Below are 15,244 nucleotides of genomic sequence, written 5' to 3'. Positions count from 1 at the left end.
TGCTCTTGTTGTTATGTTTTGGGGCATCTTATCATATGTGCAGATTCCCCATTTAACCAACATGACAATTGACATACAGAGTGTTCTGTCACTAGAAACTCTCTGTGCTGGGCCTTTAAGGTCACCCTTCCTGGGTCTTCCCTAACTCTTGGCAACCACTGGTCTGTTCTCCATCCCTAGAATTTTGGCATTTTAAGAATATTTTATAAGTGGACTTAGGCAGTGTGTAACACTTTAAGACTGACCTTTTAAAACATTCACTCAACGAAACTGTCCTTGTGACCCACCCAGCTGGCTGCGAGTATCAGTAGTTCATTGCTTTTTGTGGATAGGTGATCCTAGACCCATAAGAAAGGATCTTGGAGGCCTCTCCCAACTCATCCACTCTGCCAGGATCCCCTCCAGAGCCCCTGAATGTGCTTCACCTTCAGGAACCAGCAGCTCCACACACGACCCCTGTCATTTGTCACTTTGCTTTCTACAGGAAGAGATTTGGTCATGGCTTCCTCCTCTGCCCTGTTCTCTCTCCATCTGACCCTCCTGAAAGGTTGTTGCTGAGCCATGAAAGACACTGGGATTCTTGGCCTCTAGAGGAGAGGAATTCAAGCCGAGGTCAGTGGCAAGGCTTGATCACTCAGAGCTTTTGTGTAATAAAGTTTTATTAAAGTATAAAAGAGATAGAGAAAGCTTCCAACATAGACATCAGAAGGGGGCAGAAGTAGTACCCTCCTGCTAGTCTTTAGTAGGAAGTTATATACCTACTAGTAGGCTGCTAATTAGAGAAAGGAAACGTCTCAAAACTCAGAGACTGGCACCAGACCCCTCACCTACAACATGCATTTTGAGATAACATTGGTACAAGGTGAGTTTTCCTGGACCATAAAACAATTGACATGAATCTTGAAGAAAGGCAGTTTTCCAAGCAAAGACATAGTCTCATTAACATAGCTTAAGAGAACATTTACATGAGTAAAACATTCTGGTTTGTAATGTCATTTCTGAGTCTTAGGCAAACCGGAACTGGAACTGATTTGAAGAAAGACAGAATCTAGGGTAAATACATAGTTCATTAACATAGTTTAAGAAAAACATTTCCACGAGAAAAATGCACTGGTTAGTTCAAGGTTTGAGAAAAGTTAAGTTCAGATGGAACCAGGCATCGTTGTGGCAACACAGAATTTTAAGAAAAACCTCCTTTTAAATTTGTACAGAGAAGGGAAAATATCTGACACTTGTAGTTTAAAGAATGTCTGACACTTGCAGCCTATTTCCTCCATTTGGAGACCCTTAGCCTTCCTGGCTGTTACCCTGTCACTCCATGTCCCTTCTCAGGATGTACTCTTCTGAATCTCTTCCCCTATCATCTCCACAGCTTTCTAAAATGTAATATTAAAAAAAATGAGATATAAGTCACATAACATACAATCACAATTGAAAAGTAGTTTTTAGTATATTCACTATGTGTATAAATATCACCACTACATAATTCCAGAACTTTTCCATCACCCCAGAAAGCATGCCCATACTTATTACAAGTTAATCCTAGTTCCTCCTGCCACCTTGCCTTGGGAAGGCTGAGGGATGGGAGTTTGTAGGGATTGGTTCTTAATCTTGTTTGATACCATGGCTAGGCTGGGCCAGTCTGGGAACTGAGTCTTGGAAGCCTGAAGAGGTCACTGATTCACAGGCCACAGCGTTGGGATCTCCAGGAGAGGGGAGGGCCCAGACGTGGGACCTGGGAGAAGTCAATGTCACAGCCACTGATGATCCAAGGAATGGTCAACTCACAGGGTCTGAACAGAGACAGAGTTCTGAAAGGATGAGAAGCCTCTAAGCCTAGAGGAGGGATGAAGCCTAGGCAAGGTCTTGTATTGGTTGGGATGGGGATGCTGAGCTGCTGTAATGAAGGGCTCACAAATTATATTGGTATTATCAACAAACAATGTAGATTTTTTTCATTTCAGATATGAAAATCCAAGTTGCTAGGTATTTGGGAGGTAGGTGGAAGATAAGTTGACTGTTATTGCTCTGCCATCATTCCCAGGGGGTTGTACATGGAAGCTGGTTCTCATTACACATTCCAGCCCAAAGGAAGGACAAAAGAAGACATAGAGCACAGGAATTTCACTTCATCGATGTGTCCTAGAAGATCCACACATCATTCCCCTCATCTTTGATTAGTCAGAATTTAGCAGTGAGGTTACATGGAGCTACAGGAGAGTCTGGGCTGCCACGAACCCACCTAAAATTCAGTGTCTTCTCTATAAAAAATAAGGACACTAAAAATGGTTAAACTGGCCAATTTTATGTGATGTATATTTTACTACATTAAGAAAAAAGTTTTAAGTTTTTTATTTTTTTAAAAAGGAGGGAAGGATGAAAATTTGGGGACAATTATTAGACTCTTCTACAACCACCAATGCAGAAAAAGCATAGCATTTTTGTGGGGAAAAAAAACCTACAAGATATTACCTGGTCACTCTTCAAAAATTATTCAAAAAGCACAGAATAAGTGTCACCTTTTTTGCTGATCTCTCTAGATTAATCTCTATTCAATATTTTAAAAAACCTTATAGGAAACTAAAGTTTTTTTATTTGCCCAACAGTCAGATAGTGAAGTTCAGTGACCTGCCACCACCTCATCTTCTGTCTCTAAATGCCCACTCTTGCCATATACAGGGGAGATGCTGTGACACAGCATCAGATGTGACCTCTCTCAATCTCTTACAGTTCTTTAATCTCAATGGAGCCCCTCTGAGCACCTCACCATCACCCCAAGGGGACCACAGCCAGAAAATGATCATAGACATTTCTGGGTTTTGTATTCACAACCACAATCTGAAAGTAAGATTTGGAATTACTTGGAAGAATAAGCATCAGGGCAGAATTAAGAATGAGGAGGTGTCTAATGCCAGCAGTCAAAGACCAGTGGGAAAGTCGACAGCTCAGTGGAAGCAAGTGAAGAGGTGAGCACTTGCTGGGACCAGGGTGGACGGTCCACCTCAGGGGCCAGCAGTGAGGAGGGATGAGCACGGGGAACAAGAGAGGCTGGACAAGGAGGGGTATTAGCATGCTTTAGGCTCCAAAGACACACGTGGATGGCCGGAGAGAGAGCAAGGACCCCTCTCTTCCAAAAGGGAGTCTGCATCAGTGGCCCTTGGCTTTCATGCTCATGTGTGGTGGGCCGTCAGGCAGCCCTGGGGACTGCTCCCTCCCCCTTGGTGGGCAGACATGGGCACCCTCCAGCACTGCTCCTGCACAAGGTGAACAGTCAATCCACAGGACCTTAAGGGGGAGAACTGATATTTGTGGGTCCTATAGTGGGTTATTTGGTGGCCCCCTGAAAAGTATGTCCATGACCTAATCTTTGCAACTGTGTATGGGACCTTATGTGGAAAAGGATCTTTGAAAATCCTTTAAGTGAAGCATCTTGTAATGAGATCATTGCAGCTTATCTGGGTGGACCCTAAATCAACTAGCATCCCCGTAAGATACACACAGAGACAACAGAGAGTGGGGGAGAAGGCAATGAAAAGACAGAGGCAGGATGCAGGGACGAAACCACAAGTCAGGGAGCGCTGCAGCCACCACAAGCTGGCAGAGGCAGGGAGGCCCCCCAGGACTGGGCCCTGCTGACGGAGGCAGCACCCCAGACTCCAGCACGGGCTCCCCCCACCTCTCCCATCACCTCCTGCTGTTCCCTCCCGAGGCCCCAGATGTGCACCTGCTTGGAGGCTGGACGGGTCAGCTGCTGGAAGCCTGGCCAGGGTTTTGTCTAGAAGCTTGCAGCTCTCTTGAGCAACCGTGAGATGTTAGTGGTGACCCCAGAAAGAAGAGGGGTCTTATGTGGAAAAGGGTCTTTGAAAATCCTTTAAGTGAAACATCTTGTGATGAGATCATTGAAGCTTATCTGGGTGTGTGTGTTGAGGGTACACAGTCTGTTTGGCAATATGTAGGAGGCAGAGGGGATGGAGGAGGTCAGACCCTTTCTCCTGTGCGTTGGCCACCTTGAGGCTGCCCCTGGGTGCTGTGCTGAGGCTGATGGGGAAAGGGTTCTTTCTGAGATACAAGGAATCCAGGTTTATCACCACCCTGTCTCTCAGGGCCTGTTCAGTGCCAGGCTCTGAGGGGACACTGGGACCTGAGAGGGGAAGGACAGTTAACCAAGTGGGGAGATCCAGGGCTTTGTCTTCCTGTGCTCTCTGGGGCCTCAGTTCAGGACTGTGGGCGATGAGTGGTCCTGTGCAGGGGAGGCCAGCCCGGATGGAGGAAGTAAGAAGGGCTTACTGCACTGTCTGTGTTATGATCTTGGTTTTGCAATATTAAGATTAAAAAAAAGCCAAACTGTAGGTATGTCAATATAACAGGAGGGGCATGACCTTAGATCTTCATGTTTAGGCAGGCAGAGACCAAACCTAGAAACTTTGGGATTTTTAAATTTGCATTCCTAAGACTTTCCTGGAAGTCCCATGGTTAAGACTCTACACTTCCACTGAGGATATTGTGGGTTTCATCCCTGGTCAGGGAACTGAGATCCCACATGCCAGGAGGCCCAGCTGAAACAAAAAATAAAGAAAAAAATTTTAAAAAGAATAAAACGTACAATTTGATCTGTTTAAAAAATATGTAATAAAATCACATTCCCCACCTCATGTCTTAAGGTCTGGACTTGGCCTCTGCTCTGCCCACAGAGAGCTATGTGACCCTGGGCAAGTCACCTCCCAGGGAATTGTTTGTTCTGATTTCTTGTTTTTAAAAGCTGATTTCAGTCTTCCGGTGTGGGTTTGAAGCCTCCTCAACACACAGAGGAGTTTGCAGCTCCTATGTGTGTTGAGGATGTTCACCCGTATCTACTGTAAATATTGCAAACACTATCTCCAGGTCTCTTGTATTCTGATCTGGTTTATGGTGTCCTTTGCAATTTTCGATTTTTAAGAGGTTCAGTGGTTTCCGGGATTTGTGTCCTGGTGAGAAAAGTTTCCTCAACTCAGCAGTATTTTTCCAGTATGTTTTCATTTTGTCCAGTACATTTGTAGTTAGCTTTTTTTTTTTTTTTTTTTCCTTTCAGATTTACATTTAGGTCACTTCGGGATTCAGGATTGATTATAAATTTTTTGTTTCTTCTTCCTAATTTTCTTCTACATCCTGCCTTCCCCCTCCCTCCTTTGCTTCTCCTCTCCTGCTCTCCCTCCCTCCCTGCCTGTCTCTTTCTTCTCCTTAAAGCAGGGCATGTTTAACAGGCACCTACTGCAGTCAGAAAGGAGCACACTCTTCTTTAGCGAGGCTTTGCATCTGGCCATACAGTTGGGTGGGGAAAAGTTTCTCCAGGCTCCTCTCTTCTCCCTGCTACCAACAGCCTTTCCAGGAAGCGATCAATCAGAGGCTAACAGAGGAGGACACTCCATATAGTAATCCAACAGCGGAAGCACTGTCCAGCATCCACAGGCAGCTGAGGCCCCAGACAAGGGTCAGGACCAGGACAAGAATGGGAGGGAAGGACGGAAGGATGAGGTCAAGGGTGCAGCCACATTTACAAGTGTTTGGCAGGATCCAAGGGCAGTCTCTTCTGCTGATACCCTCCTCCTCTCTCTGCCTTGGCACTCGGTCCTCGTGTTTCATGATTTCAGTTGGCTACCTGGCTCCCGGGCTCATAAAGCTTCCAGGCAGAGAAGGAGGCAGGGGACCAGCCAACTTTCCTCTCCCACGTGCTTCAAGGGAGGCCTGCCTATATGAATTCTCTTCCAACCACATGTCAGTGTCTCCAGTCTCTGCCACCAGATACACTTCCTAGCGAACAAGCTGTGGGTTAGGTTACTCTTCCTGAGGGAGAACCCTGGGCATTGCAGAGGAAGATGTAGAAAGGAAGATTCTAGGATGGGGCTCAGGTGAAGCGATTTGTGGGAGGCTCTAAGGAAACAGAGCCACTCTAGGTTGAGTGCCGCAGAGAATGGCTGTGGTGGGGGCATGAGGGGAGTCAATGAGAGTCTCAATAACTCCATGTATGGAGACCAGAGTAAGGGTAAATGTGTGATTGGTAAAGAAGGAGCAGTGCTGCTTTTCAGCCAGGGGAGGGGTGTGGTGTTGGTGGGGGCACAGTGATGGGTGATTGCTGTCTCCTTTGCTCCTGCTCTCAGGGTGACCCTGTGGGAGGCTGGAGTTCTGTGAGAGCCTTTACATCCAACGGGAGAAGAGTATCACCCTGTTGTGACAACAGGCCAGTCTTGGGATGTCAGGTATTTTTCTTGTTTTATTTCTCAAAACTTTATAAATGCTCACATGAATAAACAGAAGGGAAAATAGCCAGAGTGCAAGGCTCCTCTTCTTATTAAATTCAGTTAAGAATTAAATACTTCCCATTACACTAATTCTTATTTGCAACTACTATTTTATATCTAACTTTGGTGGTGTGTATATATATATATAATTTTTATTTTGTATTGAGTACCTTTGATTAACAGTATTGTTAGCTTCAGGTGTACAGTGATTCAGTTATACACATATACGTATCTATTCTTTTTCAAATTCTATTCCCATATAGGTTACTAGAGAACACTGAGCAGAGTTGCGTGTGCTGTGCAGTAGGTCCGTGATGGCTATCTATTCTACATTTAGCAGTGTGTACATGTGAACCCTTTTTGGATATATTTTTTCTAAAACGTTCTAATTTTAATATTATTATGGACTAATGTCCTTTAACAGACTCAGCCTGGTCCAATTAATAATATTTATTTTCCATTATGATTCTGTGTGGGTGCCAATGGTAACCACTTCTCTGAGCATCTTCAAGAGCATCCTTGCCTTTGCAGGAGCAGAGATGCCAGCCTATGGAGTTCACCTCCCCTTGCAAGGGGTCTTTCTTCCTCTGAATGGACAGAAGCCCATGGGTGCACATGTGGGTGGGCAAGATGCTGCTGGACAGTGTGTCTCTTTAAGGTCACAGTTCACTCTGATTATTCTGGTTTCTGTGTGTTATCACCGCTATGTCTTTAAAGAGCTTGGTTTCATCCACATGAACATGTCTCCTACACTGACAGTTGTCACAGCAGCAGTCAGCCTTCTTATTTGTACTTCCTCTGGTTGCTCCCACCATTTCAAGGCAAGTGGCACCAGACACAACCCCATTCTTGTGGATTACTAACTACTATAAAGTTACTTCTGCTGTCTTAAATTTTAAAAAATCCGAGTGCTAAGTGCGTATTGTTAAAAATAAATCAATTTCTACAGAGAATTCTGCTCGTTCCTTCCCAAGGAAAAGCTTCTTTCTTTAGATAATTAATGTCTTTAGATGATATTCTTATCTTGGGGGACAGAATAGTGTGAGAGTGTTTGCTCCGGAGATAGGAGCCTGGACTCGAATTCTGGCTGTGGCACTGGCTGGGCACTTTGACCACATTATTTAACTTCTCTGAGCTCAGTTTCCTTTCTTAAAGGGTCATTGTGAGAACTAAAAGTAAGTGAAAGCCTACCAAGCACTTGGAATGTTGCTTGGTGCAAAAAGGGGAGTCATCAACCACAATAGCTAATAAATGCTAGGTATTGCATTTTTCTTTCTCTTGATTTAAAATTTTTGATATTTAATTAGTTACTAGGAAAGAATTTCAGTTATGTTAATCCATTTTCTCATACCTTTCCCCATCTTCTCATAATATCATTATATTACTAAATTTATATCCTATATTAGAAATCTTTGTAGTTATAAGCACTTTATTTAAACTTTTATTTCTGGGGTCCTCAGGTATAGCCAGTGTTTCCTGACTCCCCTCTGGTGGAAGAACTTTGAAAATGGAAAATTTTTGAAAACTCAAACCCACGTCTCAATAAGATTAGAAAGATATTTTATTCATAAAGTGAGAACAAGATGCATGGAAAAGGGAGATAAACAATGAAACAAACAAGAAAAGGAAATATTAATGCTTTCCTTCCTTCAGGGCTTCATCTCCCAACTTCTAGCAGTGTACTTTAATATTGATCGACAACAAATCCATTAGTTCTCATGTTTAAATGCTCTGTTTTGGGAATATTCTGGCAGTCCAATGGTTTAGACTCCACTTTTACTGCCATGGACCAGGGTTTGACATCTGGCCACGCAGTGCATCCAAATATATATGTGCTGCTGCTGCTGCTGCTAAGTCGCTTCAGTCGTGTCCGACTCTGTGTGACCCTATAGACGGCAGCCCACCAGGCTCCTCTGTCCATGGGATTTTCCAGGCAAGAGTACTGGAGTGGGTTGCCATTGCCTTCTCCGATATATATGTAAATGCTCAGTTTTGTTAAAAAAGTTAAAAATCAAACAAGAGTGTTAACATTTTTTATCTCCAATATTTCCTCCATTTCTTTCAAACTATTCCTCATATGATATTGTGTCCCCTGTTCCCACAGATTCTGGACTTCTTATCCTGTTCTGGACTGGTTTCTCTCTAGGTCTGCTTCATGGCCAGCTAAGATCCTTGGATTCCCTTCTCTCTGGTTGATGTTCCTGATTCCTGGATCCACATATTTCATGGTTATGTCTTATCTCACTCCATAAAAACACGCATACCTTTTTTTCCCCCTGCAGCTCATTCCTAAATAACTTTCTCAGAAACAACTATGATGGTAACCTTTCTATTCCCCATTTAGCTCCATGTCTTTGGTCATTTGTTTGTTCAATTTTCTGCAAGCTTTCTTTGATTTTCTTTTCCATCCTTTCTTTACAGTTATTTTGTAAACACTTTACTAATTTCCCAGATCTATTTTTGTTTGTTTCATTATTTATTTCCCTTTCCCAGGCATCTTGTTCTCATTTTATAAATAAAATATCTTTCTAATCTTCTTGAGACATGGGTTTGAGTTTTCAAATTTTTTCAATTTTCAAAAGTCTCTGTTTTGTGATTCTCTCGTGGTCCAGTGGCTAAGACTCCATGCTCCCATTGCAGGTGGCCCGGGTTCCATCCCTTGTCAGGGAACTAGATTCCACAAGCTCAACAAAGAGTTCATATGCCACAGCTAAAATATCCCACTGCCACAACTAAGATACAGCTTGGCCAAATACATAAATAATTTTTTTTAATTATCTGTTTCTTCTGATGTCATTTTTATCTTTTTTTTCCAGGTTGTCCTATTTCTCATATGTCTGATCCTGGATTGCCCATTCAAATTAAGATGGAGAAGGGCTGACGGGAGCATTTTTGTAAAGGGATTGGGTGAGGACCTGTGACTTCCATAAAACAGAAGTTTTTTTCTGGTGTCTTTCCATTCTGATTTCCCCACTTTGTTGCAGACGTAAGGCTGCTGTGAATATGGGGTGCACCATGGGATTGGTGAGCTTGTCCCCTGACCTCCCCTCTGGCTCCCTCTCATCTTGGTCCCTCTCTGGGGCTCTGCCCAGCAGACCATTCTTCTCACCTCTACTCACTCTTGCTGTTTCTCTTCCTCTACTCTTCTCTATTCAGCTATCCCTTCTCCATTCACTCAGTCCTCAAACACATGTTGAAGACTCTAAGCTCCTATTGCTGCCATTCAGGTTTTTTTTTTTTTTTTTTTAATTAGCCACAGAGTGAGGCAGAGTATGGGTTCTTGAGCCCAAGAGTGGGTTGGAACCCAGTGTATGTTGAACAAGGTTTCTGACCTTGGGCAAATCACAAAGCATCTATGCTTCAGCTTCCTTACTATAAACAGGGATACATGGGTACAGACTTCCAACTTATCAGTAAATATGCTTTATAATTTGTGAAATCTTAGAGCAAATACCAGTGCAGAACAAAGTCAGAAACACAAACCACTCTCGTCAATAGCTGTTACTGTAACTATAAGGACCTTTACTATCATTTCAGCCAGGTTTCAGTAGGGGTAGTTAATAAACGCTTTTTTAAATTCTTAAAATAGCACATAAACATAAGCAACATTTGCTTTCTTTTGTTGTCTCCCAGCACAAGATAGTTAAAACCAGAATCAAAAGAGATTCTATCAATATGAAGATCTGCTACTTAAACAACTGAGAACTGGCAAGACAGAAAGGCTAGACACACCACATATCATGAGTGTGAATGTAAATTGGTGTGGTTTCTTTCCAAAGCAGTGTGGCTCTAAGTAGAAAATAATTTTGGATGTTGATCCACTCAGACACAGTTATCCTACTTCTGAAATAACTTAAGGAAGTAGTCAAATGCGGCAAAGTTTTCCAAAGAAGGGTGTTCTTTGTACTATGTTTACATAAATAATTAGAAAGAGCCCCAAATTTAACAGTCAGGAGAGGACAGCAGAGAGGATGGAGCACCATTCAGGTCCTCAGCCACCCAGGGCGGGGCTGAGGGATGGGGTGGGGCCAGTGGGACTCCAGGCAGAAACAAGAAGGACATGGGCTGTGGGAGCTGAAGCCCCAGGAACTTTATCAAGGCAGAGACTTGAGCACAGGGAGCAAGACATCCTCTTAGAATGAATGAGAAGAGTTATTTACTGACAAATATATGTCCATAAGTATGTATTTTTGTATATTAAAGGGCACAGAGCAGAGTCATCACAAACCTGGGATTTGGATCAGAAAGACCTGGGTTGAAGTCCAGGCTCTGGAATCAGTGTGAAAACTTGGGCTGACCTAAGTTTAGGTGAGTTTCAGGAGTCTGCACGTCATAGATGCTAGATCAATATCACCTATTACCAGTCAGTGACACAAGTGTTCCCAGTCTCAGTGTCCAGAGTATTCCTTCCTGTCTGTTCTGCTTCCTCTCGTTTTATTGCTTCTATAACTTTGCAGATGACTCCTGTCTAATTACCTTCTCCTTGTGCCCCAACAGGAGATCAGGACTCTGACTTGGCCTGGAGGGAACTGGTGGGATGATGAGCAACTTTCCGTAACTAGTGGCCAGCAGAGCCCAGGAGACAGAAAACCACGCTGGGTTAAGTCCCTGGTGGCACTGGTGGCCGTCCCAGGGGAATCCACCAGAGACCTCGCCCCTCACTGTGCCCTGCAGTCACTGCTCACTCATGATTGAGCCAACTGTCTGCTTTTTCTTCCCCAAGGGTGAAGCCACACCTCCTTCCAGCCTGACACAGACAAGGAGCGGAAGGGACATCTCTGAGACCCCCTGCTGCCACCATGAGCTCAGAAGACCTGGGGACTACTCTGGTAGTCAGCAGTCTCTTGTCTGGCTGGTTCCTCCTTGTGACCCAGAACTGAGGTGGTGCCAAATGACTGAATTAACCTAGAGAAGAATCGAGAACCAAGAAGGGTCTGGATAAGCATCCTCGGGGCCCCCAGAGGAGTCAGGGGATTCCCCCACCCAGGGATCCATCCAGGACCTTCCAGGACCTCTACTCAGGGAGCCAAGTCTAAGGTATTCACTTTCTCACCCTGTTGTCCAGTAAGTGACTCAGAAGTGAAGCCAGGACAGCCATTGGGAGGGGGACAGAAGAGGGAGTCCCCAGGGCCAGGCAGGGTGTGGAGAGGAAGTTCCCCAGCATCCCTGGAGCTTCTCCTGTCCTCTTCCTTTGTCCAAGCTTCCTCCTGCTCCCAGATCCTGGAGTGTAACCACAGAGGCCGTTTCCTCCAGTTCTCTCTCTGCCTCCAGCCCAACTGCCCTGCAGGCATCATCAGACTCTGAACTGAACCCCAGTCTGGCTTTTGCCACCTGTCACCTGTGTGATGTGGAGTGCCTTACCTGACCTCACCTGTAATTTGGAAAAGTATTTCCCTATGTTGTGATGAGGATCGAATATAGTGTGTGTCCATGGCCTGGGCCACACAGTAGGTCCTGCCAAGTGTGGTCCTATCCCCTCTACCTGGAATGTATGGAATGTATTCATTTAGGTGGAAACCTCTCCCCTCCTCCTAAATCCCCCCTTTCCTGTTCTGTGTTTAGACACCTGCCAAGTGCTCTCATATATAAGCACCTGCTTATCAGGTGTGACACCTCAGGCAGGTACTGACTCTATTGATCTCAAAGGCTTCCCTGCAGACACCCAAGTGCTCAGTTATCCCCCCATCCACCCCCACCCCAATCAATCAATACACAGATTTAGTGTTTTGTGTTCCCTCCACGTGAGCCTGTTCTCCTTTCTCCCTTAGTGACACAGGAAAAAGAGAAAAATTAAAAAGTCTTCATGCTGCAGGACAGAGAGAGGAAGAGAGATTTGGTTCTTCTTCTAATAAGGACACTGATCTTACTGGATTAAGGCCATACACTTATGGATGGTGTCATATCATTATAATTACCACCTTAAAGTCCCTATCTTCATATAGGCATTGCAAGGGTGGAGGAGCATTCAAGGCTTCATCTTATGAATTTGGGAGGACGAACAGTCCATCCAAAGCCCCAGGTGAATCCATCATCGTACCTAAGATGACTACTGCTCAGGAGGATGAACTTTCAGTTCAGTTCAGTTGCTCAGTCATGTCTGACTCTTTCGACCCCATGAATCGCAGCACGCCAGGCCTCCCTGTTCATCACCAACTCCCGGAGTTCACTCAGACTCACGTCCATCGAGTCAGTGATGCCATCCAACCATCTCATCCTCTCTCGTCCCCTTCGCCTCCTGCTCCCAATCCCTCCCAGCATCAGAGTCTTTTCCAATGAGTCAATTCTTCGCATGAGGTGGCCAAAGTACTGGAGTCTCAGCTTTAGCATCATTCCTTCCAAAGAAATCCCAGGGCTGATCTCCTTCAGAATGGACTGGTTGGATCTCCTGGCAGTCCAAGGGACTCTCAAGAGTCTTCTCCAACACCACACTTCAAAAACATCAATTCTTCGGCGCTCAGCCTTCTTCACAGTCCAACTCTCACATCCATACATGACCACAGGAAAAACCATAGCCTTGACTAGACAGACCTTAGTCGGCAAAGTAATGTCTCTGCTTTTGAATATACTATCTAGGTTGGTCATAACTTTTCTTCCAAGGAGTAAGCGTCTTTTAATTTCATGGCTGCAGTCACCATCTGCAGTGATTTTGGAGCCCCCCAAAATAAAGTCTGACACTGTTTCCACTGTTTCCCCATCTATTTCCCATGAAGTGATGGGACCAGATGCCGTGATCATCGTTTTCTGAATGTTGAGCTTTAAGCCAACTTTTTCGCTCTCCTCTTTCACTTTCATCAAGAGGCTCTTTAGTTCCTCTTCACTTTCTGCCATAAGGGTGGTATCATCTGCATATCTGAGGTTATGGATATTTCTCCCAGCAATCTTGATTCCAGCTTGTGTTTCTTCCATCCCAGCATTTCTCATGATGTACTCTGCATACAAGTTAAATAAGCAGGGTGACAATATACGGCCTTGACGTACTCCTTTTCCTATTTGGAACCAGTCTGTTGTTCCATGTCCAGTTCTAACTGTTGCTTCCTCACCTGCATACAGATTTCACAAGAGGCAGATCAGGTGGTCTGGTATGCCCATCTCTTGAAGAATTTTCCACAGTTTGTTGTGATCCACACAGTCAAAGGCTTTGGCATAGTTAATAAAGCAGAAATAGATGTTTTTCTGGACCTCTCTTGCTTTTTCCATGATCCAGTGGATGTTGGCAATTTGATCTCTGGTTCCTCGGCCTTTTCTAAAACCAGCTTGAACATCAGGGAGTTCAAGGTTCACGTATTGCTAAAGCCTGGCTTGCAGAATTTTGAGCATTACTTTACTAGCATGTGAGATGAGTGCAATTGTGCAGTAGTTTGAGCATTCTTTGGCATTGCCTTTCTTTGGAATTGGAATGAAAACTGACCTTTTCCAGTCCTGTGGCCACTGCTGAGTTCTCCAAATTTGCTGGCATATTGAGTGCAGCACTTTCACAGCATCATCTTTCAGAATTTGAAATAGCTCAACTGGAATTCCATCACCTCCACTAGCTTTGTTCATAGTGACGTTTTCTAAGGCCCACTTGACTTCACACTCCAGGATGTCTGGCTCTAGATTAGTGATCACATCATCATGATTATCTGGGTCATGAAGATCTTTTTTGTACAGTTCTTCCATGAATTCTTGCCACCTCTTCTTAATGTCTTCTGCTTCTGTTAGGTCCAGACCATTTCTGTCCTTTATCGAGCCCATCTTTGCATGAAATGTTCCCTTGGTATCTCTAATTTTCTTGAAGAGATCTCTAGTCTTTCCCATTCTGTTGTTTTCCTCTATTTATTTGCACTGATCACTGAAGAAGGCTTTCTTACCTCTTCTTACTATTCTTTGGAACTCTGCATTCAGATGCTTATATCTTTCCTTTTCTCCTTTGCTTTTCACCTCTCTTCTTTTCACAGCTATTTGTAAGGCCTCCCAGACAGCCATTTTGCTTTTTTGTATTTCTTTTCCACGGGGATGGTCTTGATCCCTGTCTCCTGTACAGTGTCACGAACCTCTGTCCATAGTTCATCAGGCACTCTATCTATCAGATCTAGGCCCTTAAATCTATTTCTCACTTCCACTGTATAATCATAAGGGATTTGATTTAGGTCATACCTGAATGGTCTAGCGGTTTTCCTTCTTTCTTCAATTTGAGTCTGTATTTGGTAATAAGGAGTTCATGATCTGAGCCACAGTCAGCTCATGGTCTTGTTTTTGTTGACTGTATAGAGCTTCTCTATCTTTGGCTGCAAAGAATAGAATCAATCTGATTTCAGTGTTCACCATCTGGTGATGTCCATGTGTAGAGTCTTCTCTTGTATTATTGGAAGAGGGTGTTTGCTATGACCAGTGCATTTTCTTGGCAAAACTCTATTAGTCTTTGCCCTGCTTCATTCTGCATTCCAAGGCCAAATTTGCCTGTTACTCCAGGTGTTTCTTGACTTCCTACTTTTGCAGTCCAGTCCCCTATAATGAAAAGGACATCTTTTGGGGGTGTTACTTCTAAAAGATCTTGTAGGTCTTCATAAAACCGTTCAGCTTCAGCTTCTTCAGCATTACTGGTTGGGGCATAGACTTGGATAACTGTGATATTGAATGGTTTGCCTTGGAGACAAACAGAGATCATTCTGTCATTTTTGAGACTGCATCCAAGTACTGCATTTCGGACTCCTTTGTTGACCATGATGGCTACTCCATTTCTTCTGAGGGATTCCTGCCCACAGTAGTAGATATAATGGTCATCTGAGTTAAATTCACCCATTCCAGGCCATTTTAGTTCGCTGATTCCTAGAATGTCAGCATTCACTCTTGCCATCTCTTGTTTGACCACTTCCAATTTGCCTTGATTCACGGACCTGACATTCCAGGTTCCTATGCAATATTGCTCTTTACAGCATCAGATCTTCCTTCTATCACCAGTTACATTCACAACTGGGTATTGTTTTTGC

General features: G+C 44.1%; 1 long non-coding RNA gene across 1 annotated transcript; it reads right to left on the bottom strand.

Annotated features, from left to right (window-relative positions):
• Window positions 1-1,238: 1,238 nt before the first annotated feature.
• On the bottom strand, window positions 1,239-15,225 carry LOC120858582. Its single transcript, XR_005719895.1, has 3 exons — window positions 15,213-15,225; window positions 14,196-14,199; window positions 1,239-1,308 (listed from the first exon to the last, which is right to left on the bottom strand). It is a non-coding gene; the product is annotated as an uncharacterized LOC120858582 (long non-coding RNA).
• Window positions 15,226-15,244: the final 19 nt, after the last annotated feature.

The sequence above is a fragment of the Oryx dammah genome, unplaced genomic scaffold, assembly GCF_014754425.2.
Source record: "Oryx dammah isolate SB20612 unplaced genomic scaffold, SCBI_Odam_1.1 HiC_scaffold_29, whole genome shotgun sequence".
NCBI classification, from domain to species: domain Eukaryota; kingdom Metazoa; phylum Chordata; class Mammalia; order Artiodactyla; family Bovidae; genus Oryx; species Oryx dammah.
The sequence above is the reverse complement of the archived record's forward strand: the minus strand, read 5'-3'. Positions and strand labels throughout refer to the sequence as shown.